Below are 14,134 nucleotides of genomic sequence, written 5' to 3' on the forward strand. Positions count from 1 at the left end.
AACTCTGCACCCTTCAGATCCAGGGTTTGAAGACAAGAGGAGATCACCACGGTACATTGGAAAAAAATTTGAAAACAAACAGAAATTTAACAATCACTTCGAATAAAAGGGGATAGGAAAACTGTGAGGTTTTGATGATATTGTTTGATGGAAAGGGTCAAGACACAATTTCTGCCATTTTTGAAATGTTGAAGCCAGGTGGCTATGTTGTATCCACAGAAACCAACATCGCTAGCATGTCATATATTCTGGTTACCAACCTTAATGGCTTATGGCTGGGGTTATTTACTGTCACCAGTCTTGTTTTCTATTCTTTTAGATAAACTTTAACCAGGTGAGACATCCTTTGGTAGGGCACTATAATGAAATAATCAAGAGGTCAACAAAAACGTATCAAAATTAAACCAAAGTATTGTTACTAAGGTAATGATGCTCCCCAGGAGCCTAGAGCTCCCTAAAGGCCTCTGTTGTGCAAATGGACTCTTCCTTTCAATGCTGTTTCTATCTAATTATCAGCAGTAGAAGACAGGCCACTAAACAATTTTACAAGAACAGATATAGTTTATTGAATGATAGCTCTACATAAGTTAACATTAGCTACTGAGGCAGAATTACAAATATCAAGGTGTCAGAATCGTTATATCTGACTCCATTGGAACTTTGCACATAACTAATTATTTTTTCTTCCAAAGACTGTGTAAAATTATCAGATTGAGTGAAGCTTGATACATTTCCAGATTAACTCATTTAGATCCATTACTTTATATAACATTTCCCTCCTAGCTTTTATTTCTTTTTGTCAGCAATTTTAGACTCACATATATAAGTTTTCAGATGACACCAAAATTGGAGGAGTAGTGGACAGCGAAGAAGGTTACCTCAGATTACAACGGGAGCTTGATCAGATGGGACAATAGGCTGAGAAGTGGCGGATGGAGTTTAATTTAGATAAATGTGAGGTGCTGCATTTTGGGAAATCAGATCTTAGCAGGACTTATACATTTAATGATAATGTCCTGGGAGTATTGCTGAACAAAGAGACCTTGGAGTGCAGGTTCATAGCTCCTTGAAAGTGGAGTCGCAGGTAGATAGGATAGTGAAGGAGGCATTTGGTATGCTTTCCTTTATTGGTCAGAGTATTGAGTACAGGAGTTGGGAGGTCATGTTGCAGCTGTACAGGACATTGGTTAGGCCACTGTTGGAATATTGCATGTAATTCTGGTCTCCTTCCTATCAGAAAGATGTTGTGAAACTTGAAAGGGTTCAGAAAAGATTTACAAGGATGTTGCCAGGGTTGGAGGGCTTGAGCTATGGGGAGAGGTTGAACAGGCTGGGGCTGTTTTCTCTGGAGTGTTGGAGGCTGAGAGGTGACCTTATAGAAGTTTACAAAATCATGAGGGGCATGGATAGAATAAATATACAAAGTCTTTTCCCTGGAGTGGGGGAGTCCAGAACAAGAGGGCATAGGTTTAAGGTGAGAGGGGAAATATATAAAAGAGACCTAAGAGGCAACGTTTTCATGCAGGGGGTGGTACATGTATAGAATGAGCTGCCAGAGGAAGTGGTGGAAGTTGGTACTGTTGCAACATTTTAAAGACATTTGGATGAGTATATGAATAGGAAGGGTTTGGAGGAATATAGGCCAGGTGCTGGCAAGTAGGACTAGATGGGGTTGGGATATCTGGTCGGCATGGACAAGTTGGACTGAAGGGTCTGCTTCCATTCTGTACATCTCTATAACTCTATACCCTTTTCTGCATTTACCACTACACCATCTTCTGCCAGGTTTATGACTACACACACATATAAATGGTCTGAACATTTTGCAGTTATTCCAGAATGCATTTCCTTCTGACTTGGAATGTTGGTAACTCTTTGGATTGAGGACTGTTGACTTTTGATCTGATTCTCTGTAAATCATTTCACATGTGGAGAATCTTTTATCTCATGGATGCCTTTCATGGAGGACATCATTCCTGCCAATCATTCCTCTGTTGTTGATTACCTTTTCTGAAAGACCTTTAATCTCCTGAATTTCCTTATCAGGTGGACCTGTTAATTTGCCCAGAACATAATCTGGGGAATGTTTAATCCCATGAAAAAACATCATGGAGAATGGCTACTCTAATAAGACAAAAAAGTTCTTCCTTGCTGAATCCTAGACTTCTGGGCCTGGAAATTCTATTTTGATTTGAACAAATATTCTCTTTTTCACAGTATCCTGGAAGCTCAGGCCAGCCAATTTCTTCCTTTGGTTCATCTTGCTTCCAGGTTTGTTTAAAACTCATAGAATAGAATCCGTACAATATGGAAGCAGGCCTTTTGGTCCAACAATTCCACAGAAAACCCTCTGAAAAGCATTACATACAGACCTATCCCCCTGTCCTAGGTTTCCATGGTTTACACATCTAATCTACACATCCCAGGGCAATTTAGCACAGCCAATCCACTTAACTTGCAAATCTGTGGACTGTGGGAGGCAAATGGAGTACCAGGAAGAAACCACACAGACACAGGGAGAATGTGCAAACTGCACAAAATGACCCAAGGGTGGAATCAAACCCAGGTCCCTGGTGCTATGAGGCAGCCCGTTAACCACTGAGCCACCATGCTTCAAGCAAATCATTACTTACAATGTGATGATTTATCTCATTGGAAGTATATAGGCTCCTTACTCCAACTTGTAGGTTAGGTTGGATGTCTACATCTGCTTTCTGTGGATGTTTTTTCTGGTGAATTAGACAATTTACAGCTTCAGTTGTGTCACTGAAAGTCTGTTGCTCCATCAGTATCATTTTTGTCAATTCTGCTTTGACAATTGTGCTTTGAGAGACAACAGATCGCAGTGCTCTGAAGAAGTTCAGCCTCAAGGTGATGAGGACTGGGCGAGGGTTTCTGTGGTAGAAGAGGAGAGATAATGTGAAGATGGGCAACATTGCAGGTGAGGAGAAAGTGATGTGGAATTATACTTTTGTCAATCCTGATATTTATCCAGTGACAGCTTCTGATTACATTTTACTGTTAATAAAAACTTTGTCATAGCTCACCTATCTTGCTCCAACTTCCTCCACCTCCCAACAACCAACCTCATCCAAGACTCATGGACATAATTAACTTAAGTGATCTACTTTGTGTTCTTTGAGGAAAAGTCAAATTTGATCTGTGTAAGTGAAGATTGTGTTCCGTTTTACACGTCCCTATTTATAGTCATAGAGTCATACAGGATGAAAACAGACCCTTCGATCGACTCAGTCCATGTTAACCACATCCCAAACTAAATTAGTCCCATCTGCCTGCACTTCATTCATATCCCTCCAAATCTTTCCTATTAATGAACTTATTCAAGCAACTTTCAAACATTGTAACTGTACCCACATTCACCACATCCTCTGGAAGTTCATTCTACATACAAAACACTCTCTGTGTTAAAACGTTGGACCACATGTTTTTTTAAATCTTTCCCCTCTCACTTTAAAAATATGGCCCCTAGTTTTGAAATCCCCAACCCTAGGGAAAGACACTTGCCATTCACCTTATCTATACCTTGCATGATTTTATAAATCTGTATAAGGTCAGCCCTCAACATCCTACACTCCAAGGAAAAAAGTCCTAGCCTATCCAGCCTCTCCTTATAACTCAAACCCTCCATTCTAAGCAACATCTTAGTAAGTCTTTCCTGGATGCTCACTAGCTTAATAATAACCTCCCTATAACAGGGTGACTAGACTTGGACACAGTACTCCCGAAAAGTGAAAACTTTCTCATAAAATATTGTCAAAACCCAATAATAATGTAAATTCCTGTCATGTGATACTTCCCCATCTCATTGTTGTAATGACAGGTTTTGGCTCAACTCTTATCCCGCCAATTCCTCTGCTTCAGGAAAGATCAAAAATGCATCATGAGAAAACATGGTATGAGTTATAATTATCAAGGGCTGGCTGAAACAATCTTTAAATACAGTCCTTTTACATTGAGTTTGGACTGAAGAATTTTCTTTTAAAATCCTCTATGCCCTTAGGAAGCTTTTACATGCATTATATCTATAAATGTGCATAAATGCAGAACATATTTGGATAGTTTGAAACCAGGTTCCATTGAGCTTCAATGGATAAGTCAAATCCAATCATAATTCAAATCTAGTAGTGCTGTTTAGAGAATTTCGTTCATACAATATAGATTCTAAGAGGTGAAGAGCAAAGCTAGCTATGATTTGAGATAGTACTTTGCACAAAAAGTAATCAACATATGGAATGGACTTCCAGGTAGGATAATAAAGGCCTATAGCATAGATTTTTCCTGCATAGATGAGAATGGACCAAACACCCATTTTTATCAATACCTTCTTTGATGTCTGGGCTCAGTATTCAATGATAAATGTATTCATAGACAGCAATTCATTACCATTGATGATATCAAATGGTTTTTAACACTCATGTATATGCCTTTTGTTGGACATATTTGCATGTTAGATATTGCCTTCTCTGTATACCCTGATGCTTCTTATTATTGAGTACCAGTACCTTCAAAGAGAAGGGACAGTAGAGAACAGTATCATAGATTAGTTTTGTGGCTAGTTCTGAAATAATTTTAGCATGACAATACAATATTAGAGATATAAAATGAAGAAATTCCAATAGTAGAGTAAGAAGGTTGCCTTTTCAGATCAAAAGGCTTGTAATCAAGGCACATTGTTGGAGCAGTGTACAAAACTTTAGCCTGAACCTCATCTGTGCAAAACTTTATTCAAAAATCCTTAATCTTACCGATGGTTAGAATTTGGGTAATGGTGGAGGCAAGGGGTGGTTGCAGGAAATGAATTCACCTTCACCATCATGAGCATAAAATTGAAGAGAAAATCTAAATCAGATGGAAGGAAAAATATCCCAATAAGAACGTTTCACTTTGCAACAAGAAAATACGGAAGCTGTGAATTTGAACAGTAATTTACAAAGTTAAAAGAAAATGAAAGATTATAGATTTTATATAAACAAACAGCTCCCTCAGAATGAGTTTTAGACAGAAATGCAATCTTAGGGTTCTGAAGACTTATGGACTTCATCAAAATCTGATATATCACACTCGGCTTATTCAATAGGATAGGTACCGACTGTGTAAATGTGTAAAATTGGTCATAGAGAAACATCATCACATTTTATATCTCACCCAATTTTTACTTCCATTGATTTCCCCATGGATTTCATTGTACAATGATTGACAGCATATAGCTACCCAACTTATTGTTGTGTGCAGTATTACAGGAACTAAGAACAATGCCAAGCAGAAAACCATACTTTAACCGGTCTGGCAAGTTAACACTACCCAGGTATATCATGTACTAGACGCAATATAATGGTTAGAAACAGAAACTTTCGGGGAAATACAATTTAAATAATTAAATTTTACTCTAAGGCAGCAATGCAATGACACACAAACTTGCTCTGACTTACAGCCTCATTGGAAGATGAAGCCTCAATCACAGAGGTCTTAATAAAGTTAAAGGTTTTCATGCTTCAGCAGACTCTCTCAATATTCTTCAGCAGCACAGCAATGTCAAGAATATTTTGCTTGATATAATACGTATATAGGAGAAAGTGAGCACTGCAGATGCTGGAGATCAGAGTCAAAAAGTATGGTGCTGAAAAAGCACAGCCGGTTAGACAACATCCGAGGAGCAGGAGAATCGACGTTTCAGGCATAAGTCCTTCATCAGAAATGTGGTATATAGGAGCCTTTCTTACATGTTACAAAGTAACATTTGCCATTTTGTTTTTGCCAATGCCATAACTTTCACCTGCATGATTATTGCTCATCCACATGCTACAATCAAACACAAATTTAGACTACAACATAGTATGGAAAGCTTTGCCACACTCACATCCTCCAAGGTCAGATATATGAGACCCCAAGATTTGATATATGAGACCATCAAGTGATCCTCCTAGTCCATTGGAATTACTCCTGGCTCTGTATCCAAAGATTCAAGTACTATCTCTGGGATCAGTTTGTACACCAGTCAATGAAGGTAAGCATACAGGTACAGCAGGTAGTGAAGAAGGCTAATAGCATGCTGGCCTTCATACAAAGAGGGATTGAATATAGAAGTGAAGAGGTTCTTCTGCAGCTGTACAGGGCCCTGGTGAGACCACACCTGGAGTACTGCGTGCAGTTCTGGTCTCCAAATTTGAGGAAAGACATTCTGGCTATTGAGGGAATGCAGCGTACGTTCACAAGGTCAATTCCTGGAATCGCGGGACTACCTTATGCTGAAAGACTGGAGCGACTGGGCTTGTATATCCTTGAGTTTAGAAGACTGAGAGGGGATCTGATTGAAACGTATAGGATTATGAAAGGATTGGACACTCTGGAGGCAGGAAACAAGTTTCTGCTGATGGGTGAGTGCTGAACCAGAGGACATAGCTTAAAAATACGGGGTAGACCATTTAGGACAGAGATGAGGAGAAACTTCTTCACCCAGAGAGTGGTGGCTGTGTGGAATGCTCTGCCCCAGAGGGCAGTGGAGGCCCAGTCTCTGGATTCATTTAAGAAAGAGTTGGATAGAGCTCTCAAGGATAGTGGAATCAAGGGTTATGGAGATAAGGCAGGAACAGGATACTGATTAAGGATGATCAGCCATGATCATATTGAATGGTGGTGCAGGCTCGAAGGGCTGAATGGCCTACTCCTGCACCTATTGACTATTGTCTATTGTCTATTGTCTATTGTATCTGGGTTGATATTTCTGTGCAGTTCTGAGACAATGCTGTATTGTCAGCAATGCTGCCTATTAGGTAAGACATTGAATGAAAGACAACTTTGCTTAGATATAAAGAAAAAGTAGAGGGTTTTCCCAATGCCCTAGCCAACTTTTATCCCCCAATTAGCATTACCAAAAACAAGATAGTTGTGGAACAGCTCTTGTTTATGGAATCGTCCTTAATTTAGCAAATTAACTATTGTGTCTTTCTACAAAATGACAGTGGCTTCATTTCAAAGTAATTAGTTGGCTGCAGAGCCCAGTGAGACCTCCTGAGGACATTAAAGCTGCAATATCAAGATGAGCTATTTCTTTATTTTATTGTAATAGACATATCATCATTTGCTAAACCCTAGGCTAAGCACTTGGCACCCAGCAGTCTCTTCTATAGAAGTACAGTTGGCAACCATAAAATAATATTTAGAGGGAATGTAGTTGAACATATAACCCATGCTGACTGTTCCATTAGCCACATGTTTGATTGATGTATGAGCAACACATTGGCTGATAGTGCAATGCGAGCCAGGAAAGAACCACAGAGAAAACAGATGCAATCTAACCAATCACTGGCAGTGCTGTCACAATGTTGTAACTTAGCTGCAGCTGGCAAAAGTCCACAACTGCTTCCCTACTGCACGGGGCAATCTGGCACAGTTACCCTTAGTCATTAGCAGGTAGATGTAAGCTGACAGCTATGACTCAATTGGTAAAATTCTTGCCTCTGAATCAGAAAAATCTCGGCTGACACATTAATGCCTTTCTGAAGGAAGTGGGGTCTCTAACAATGAGATGTTAACCTGTAACTTCCTTTACCCTGTGGGATAGAGTTTAAAGATATTTTGCTAAAAGATGTTGAAATACATAAATACAATACCTGAGAATTGACCTCTACATATAACGTTTGGGTTTGACTTCCTTTGCCAACTGTTGCCATCAAGTTCACGTTTACATTATTTCATTGAGATTCTCAACAAATTGACTTCAACATAAATAAATCACTAACAGTAACTTGACAAGTGTGTGTTAACCAGTGCCACTAAAAATAGAGCCTCTAATTTCTTACTGTTCATTAATGTCTGAAAGCTCATGATCTAGCATTCTAATAATTAGAGCAAGCATCAAGTAATAATTATTTTAATGGATGGAAACAAATTAGGTTTCCCCACCAATAAAGACTCCCTATAGTCTACAAAGGTATATCTAGAATGCAAACTTTTGAAAATTAGGCACAGCATTTGTCTTATTTTGTTTCTAAAATATTACAAGAGCGATTTTGGCTGTAAATCAATACACGACAATGTGGGAAGGATTTGGTCTGAATAACTGATGAAAATAATAGTCCTGTCAAGAGCCAGTATTCCACAGCCTGTTATATTTATTGAAGGGGACAAGTGAATGGTCCTTTCACCGATCACACTCTGACTGCATAAGGAAGCTAGAGTGGAGAAGGCAGAAGGGTTTTCCATAATCTTCCGTCTTCCCTGGATATGAAGGAGGTGCCAGAGGATTGAGAGTGCAAATATGACACACTTAGCAATGGGTGTAATATCAGCCCTAGATACTACAAGCCAGATGGTTTAACATCAGAGGTGTTTTTTTTAAAAAACAAATAATCAAGGAGAAAAGCAATAGGCACTTGGAGAGGTTTAAGCTAATTAAGGAAGAGTCAACATTGGTTTGTAAGCAACAGATCATTCAGTAGAATTTTAACAGAGAAAGTTGATGAAGGGAATGCGTTGGATTCATCCATACGGATTTTAGGAAAACATTGGACAAAGTAGAATACAAAAGACTGGTTAAAAAGATTGATGCTCATGGAATAGGTGGGTCAGTGTTAATTTCAATTAAAAATGGCTGAAGGACTGAAAGCTGCAGATCATGGGGAATAAAATAAACAACTGCAGATTCTGAAAAATCTGAAACCAAAACAGAAATTGCTGGAGAAACTCAGCAAGTTTGTCTGCATTGTGGACAGAAAGCAGGGTTAATGGTTCAAGTCCAGTGACACTTCTTCAGTTCTAAAGTTGTGTTTTTGTTTCAGGTCATCATAAATGGGCACTTTTCAGACAGGATAGTAGATGACAGTGGTGTTCCTCATGGTAAGTGCCAAAACTACTGCATTTTTTAATCTACATGAGTCCAAACTTGGACGTGTGGCAAACAGCGAGGACAGTGTACATCCTTAATGTGAAAATTCTTGACAGGATGCAAGATTTACCAGAATTGTTCTAGGAATGGGGGATTTTAGCTACAAGGTTAAATTGGAGAAGCTGAGATTTCATCCTTGGAGCAAAGAAGTAAGGGGACATTTGAGAGGGATGCACAAGGTTATGGCAAGTTTAGACAAGGAAGAGCTCCCAGTAGGACAGCAGAAATGCTTTAGAAAGGACCTTAAAACATCCCTGAAGAGTTTAAATATCTGGTGATTCATGGGAGTCCTTGGCTTGTGACTTAACAACATGGAAAAGGTTTATTCATAATTGCACCAAAGACATCAGGAGACATTGGGAAAATGCAGGAACAAAATTAGGCATCAGAGAGAGAGTGCAAAATCTCCAAATACCACAAGTGGCTGATCCTTCAAGCTCCACTGTCCATTCAAGCAGCAGAATTTGACAGGTCACACATTGGCATTAGCGGCCATCACAGAATCCATAGAATCAGAGTGGAGGTAATCATCCTTGAGCTTGAGGGACTACTACAGAAGGAGAATTTTGCCTTAAAATAAGGTACAAGAGCTAGGGACATGGATTTAAGGTTTTAGGCAATTAAGAGACAGCTTTTTTAAGCAGAGAGTGTTCATAATCTGGAACTCTGTCCATGAGAGTTATGGAAAGAAAGATGGTTCATTATTTCAACAGGATATTGAATGGGCTCTTTAAGACAACATATTTGTCGGGTTATGGGATATTGCAGAACAATGGGAGTAACTGGCTTGCTCAAGAGAGATGGACTCGATGAGCTGAATTGGATCCTTCTGTGCTGTGAATGACTTGATGACTATGAATAACAACATGCCACAGAAGATTTTGACCTGAATAAGTCATTTTACAAATTTTGTGAAATAGTAGATCAATTTATGTTAGACTGTTCAGAAAACCTCTCCATGTTTGTGAATATTCACCATTCTGTTGTAACTCATGTGAAACAGTTACATGGTTCTGTGGTTACATGAGTACATGCTACACACCATGCTCACTTAGAACTGTATCACTGTTCCTTCAGTGTCCTGGAATCCAGGATCAAAGTCCTGCATTTCCCCTCCTGATAAGACTGTGGGTGTACTTTCCCATAAGGACTGCAGTGGCTCAAGTTGGTTTATCTCTTTCTCAAGGGTAATGACGGGTGGGTAATAAATGTTAGCTTAACCAGTGATGCCCACATCTCACTTAAGAGTTTTTCCCGTGCATTGTTTGAAGCTAATTATGAACTGCAATTTGCTACAATTGACACAAAATTAATCATATTTGTTTTGCTTATGTTTTTTTCTGAAGAATAAACTCGTCGGCATGTGAACACACTCTCACTTTGTCTACTACTTCCAATATTCTAGCTTCTTCTAGGTTGAGTGGAAAACCAAGGCACAATACAGCAGACAATGTGCTGCAGCATCATATTATTCCTAAAAATCGCCACAATTTATTGACTAAGTAATCTAATGTAATTGGATTCATTATTAGCTACCGTAGGGAGAGGAATTGCAATGCTTTTCATTGGAATTGGGTTACTGTTAATTGCAAATAAGAGATCTCAATATGTGGAACAGTTGCTGACGTAGTAAAATTGTATGCTGCGAACTGTTCACTAACTATCTGTTTCCCTCCGAATTTATGCTACATGTGTCAAAAGCTGTAGTGTTTCCTTGGTTGTTTAAATTTTAATTTTCTATACCATTTACCTATTTAAGATAATTCCAATTCAAATCTCCATTCCAGTCACATTTTAGATTCAAAAATGCAACAATTGAGCACCATTTTCCAACTTAATGCAGACTGGAAGAAAAATATTGCAAACCAGTGTCCAATCTCTGAATGCCAGATGAAGCTTGATTTTCAAGAGTGTAACTATTTCAGTCTTTGGCCTCAATAAGTGCCATGCAGCAACTCGAACATAAGCCCATTTGAAAATAAATTCTTAATCTTTCTATTTATGATTGTTGTGTTCTTTATTATTTTCCTTTGGTAAATTTCCATCAAAAATTCAATTTCAGATCAAATGTTTTGATTACTTCTGCCACTCATTTGATAAATCTTTCTCTGGTGTCTTAACAAGTTATATTGCAGAGCCACGTACAATCTAAAACCAACTTGCTCTCCAGGGTAAGAAGATAACAACTATGACAGCACTGATATAAATTGGAATGATTCCAGAGAACGGCTCAGTGAGTCTTAAGTAAAAATATTCTGCTCCAGTTCCATCAAGCAGCCCCTTTTGGGAGTGATGAAAGGAGTCATTAACTCACTGAGTCGTGCATGTTTTACACAAAAATAATGTAATAACCCAAAGCTTTCAAAAGGTCCAGATAAATTCCTTGGTATTTACTAAATAACTTTGAAGGCCAAATTTCTGTGCAATAACAGGCCCTTTGATTTATGACAGCACAATCTATTATTAAATAAATTATAAAGAATCAAAAAGACAATAGCAATCAAATAATTGTTTCCTTATTCAAAATTATATTTTACAAAGTGTAGCTTGTGGCCCAAAACCCATCTCATTCTAGAAGTCAGCATTTTGTTTCTCAGATTTTGTAAAATCAGGGAATTATTTTCAAGAGACAGCGATAAGCTGCTCTGATTTGTCACAAACATCGTTAGTTTTTTTAAAATCAAATTTATAGGTATGCTAAATGAACTAATTAATGATGTAACCAGATTAATTAAGCGTTACTACTTACAAAATTTAACACAACTCACATTGCTTATAATTGTCCTTCTTCCCTGTGAAGAAAGCTATTACTGGTTGACAATTAAATTCTATCTGCAGCAAGCTCTATTATTAGTTAAATTTGTGACTTCTGAAGGTGTGCCACTTGCACAAAGCCATGATTAAAGGTGGAAATGATTATAATGATTATATAATTTGGTGCTCTTATTAACAGTAAGCGATAGCTTGCTTCACACCTTTTCCGTTGCTCAGGTTAGATGTTTTTGCAAGCATCCAGCAATGGTGTTTGTGTATGACAGAGTCAAGAATAGAGTGTTGCTGGAAAAGCACAGCAGGTCAGGCAGCATCCGAGGAGCAGGAAAATCGACGTTTCAGGCAAAAGCCCTTCATCAGGAATGTGGCTTTGTGTATAACAGTTCACTTCAGTCAGTGCTAAATAAAGTTTCTGGTATTGAGATTGGCTCTAATGCAATGAGGGGTACATCAGGTTCCAAGGGATCTCTAGTCTGAGGCACAGACAGACATTTCTGTGGCCAGCAGTGAAAAATCAGAATGGTGTGTTGCCTCCCTGGTGCCAAGGATGTCTCAGAGGGTGCAGAATGTTCTTAAGGGGGAGAAGGACCAGCAGGAGGTCATTGTACACATTGGAACCAATGACATAGGAAGGAAAATGGATGAGATTCTGAAGGGAGAATATAGAGAGTTAGGCAGGAATTTAAAAAGAAGATCCTCGAGGAGTAGTAATATCTGGATTACTCCTGGTGCTGCAAGCTAGTGAGGGTAGGAATAGGAGGATAGAGCAGATGAATTAATGGCTGAGGAGCTGATTCATGGGAGATTGGTGATTTCTCTAGAGGCAGAGAGGCATTTGACCGAGTTGAGTGGCCGTACCTTTTCTATACTCTAGAGCGGTTTGGTTTGGGCAAAGTCTTTATAAGATTAGATTAGATTCCCTACAGTGTGGAAACAGGCCCTTCAGCCAAACAAGTCCACACCAACCCCCTTAAGAGTAACCCACCCAGTCCCACTTCCCTCTGACTAATGCACCTAACACTATGGGCAATTTAGCATGGCCAATGCATCTGACCTGCACATCTTTGGACTGTGGGAGGAAACCGGAGCACCTGGAGGAGACCCACACAGACACGGGGAAAACATGTAAGCTCCACACAGACAGTTGCCCAAGATTGGAAACGAACCTGGGACCCTGGTGCTGTGAGGTGGCAGTGCTAACCATTGAGCTACCGCATGGTAAGATGAGTAAAGGTTCTCTACAGTGGCTCTCTCGCAGTGGTCATCACCAACGGGGTACGATCAAGCATTTTAATATTTTTGGGGGCAGCAGGCAGGGCTGTCCCCTTTCACCATTGCTTTTTACATTGGTGATTGAACCATTGGTGGAGGCCATTCATGGGGATCCCAATATATCAGCTCCAGAAGTGGGGTCAAAATTACATAAGATTTTGTTGTATCCAGACAATGTCCTAATTTTCTTGACAAATCCCTATACGGATGCTACCCCTGATTTTTAATATCAAATACTCAGGAGGCTGACCAGGCCGGCATTGTAAGCGGCCCCTCATTAAATTAGCTAAACTACAACTGCCTGACAGACTGGGGGGAGTAGACCTTCCAGTCATTAAAAAATACTCATTAAGCTCACTTTTGTCCTACATGAGTGATTGGGTTTGTGGAGATCCTCTTTCAATATGGCTAGATATCGAAACCTCCCAGGTAAGGTGCCTCTTTACCAGTTTGCTGTTTTTGGAAAAAATGAAGACAGTTAGGGAATATTGCCATAACCCAATAATTATCAATACTGTTAAAGCATGGAGGGCAATTCGGCAGAGGGAAGGCAATATTGGCAAAATATTTTTGTTTACACCTTTAGTGGGTATGCTGGGTTTTCAACCAGGTATAATAGATTCAGGATTTAAACATTGGGTAGCTAGGGGTGTATCTTGCATGAGCAATTTATTTAGGGGAGACATAATGATGTCCTTCGATCAGTTAGTACGGAAGTACAAGTTATCTAATAGAGACGTCTTTCATTTTTTTCAAGTTAGGGATTTTATTCAAAAAAAGACCACACTTTTGACTGATCCCTACAAATCCAGCATAGAGAGAGGGGTGCTAAGTGCTAGGAGTACACTTTCTGTCAATAGTTTATATAATCAATTGGGGGTGACCCCTCAGATGAGTTTAATCGACTCTGCAGGATGTGGGAGAGAGAGCTGGGTGTTGAGGTTTCCTCAGAGGCATGGGAGGATATTTGGGAGAATGCAAGGAAGATATCAATTTGCAATAGGACCCATGCTTTACAGTTGAAGATTCTCCATAGGGTCCACTTGGCTCCAGACTGTTTGTCAAATGTAAACCAGTCTTCAGCATGTCCCAAGTGCAAGGTCTGTACAGGCACTCTTACCCATTGTTTCTGGTCTTGCGATAGGCTTCAAACATATTGGAGCACTGTGGCGGGCACAATGGAGA

Source organism: Chiloscyllium punctatum, chromosome 17 (assembly GCF_047496795.1).
Source record: "Chiloscyllium punctatum isolate Juve2018m chromosome 17, sChiPun1.3, whole genome shotgun sequence".
Taxonomy (NCBI): domain Eukaryota; kingdom Metazoa; phylum Chordata; class Chondrichthyes; order Orectolobiformes; family Hemiscylliidae; genus Chiloscyllium; species Chiloscyllium punctatum.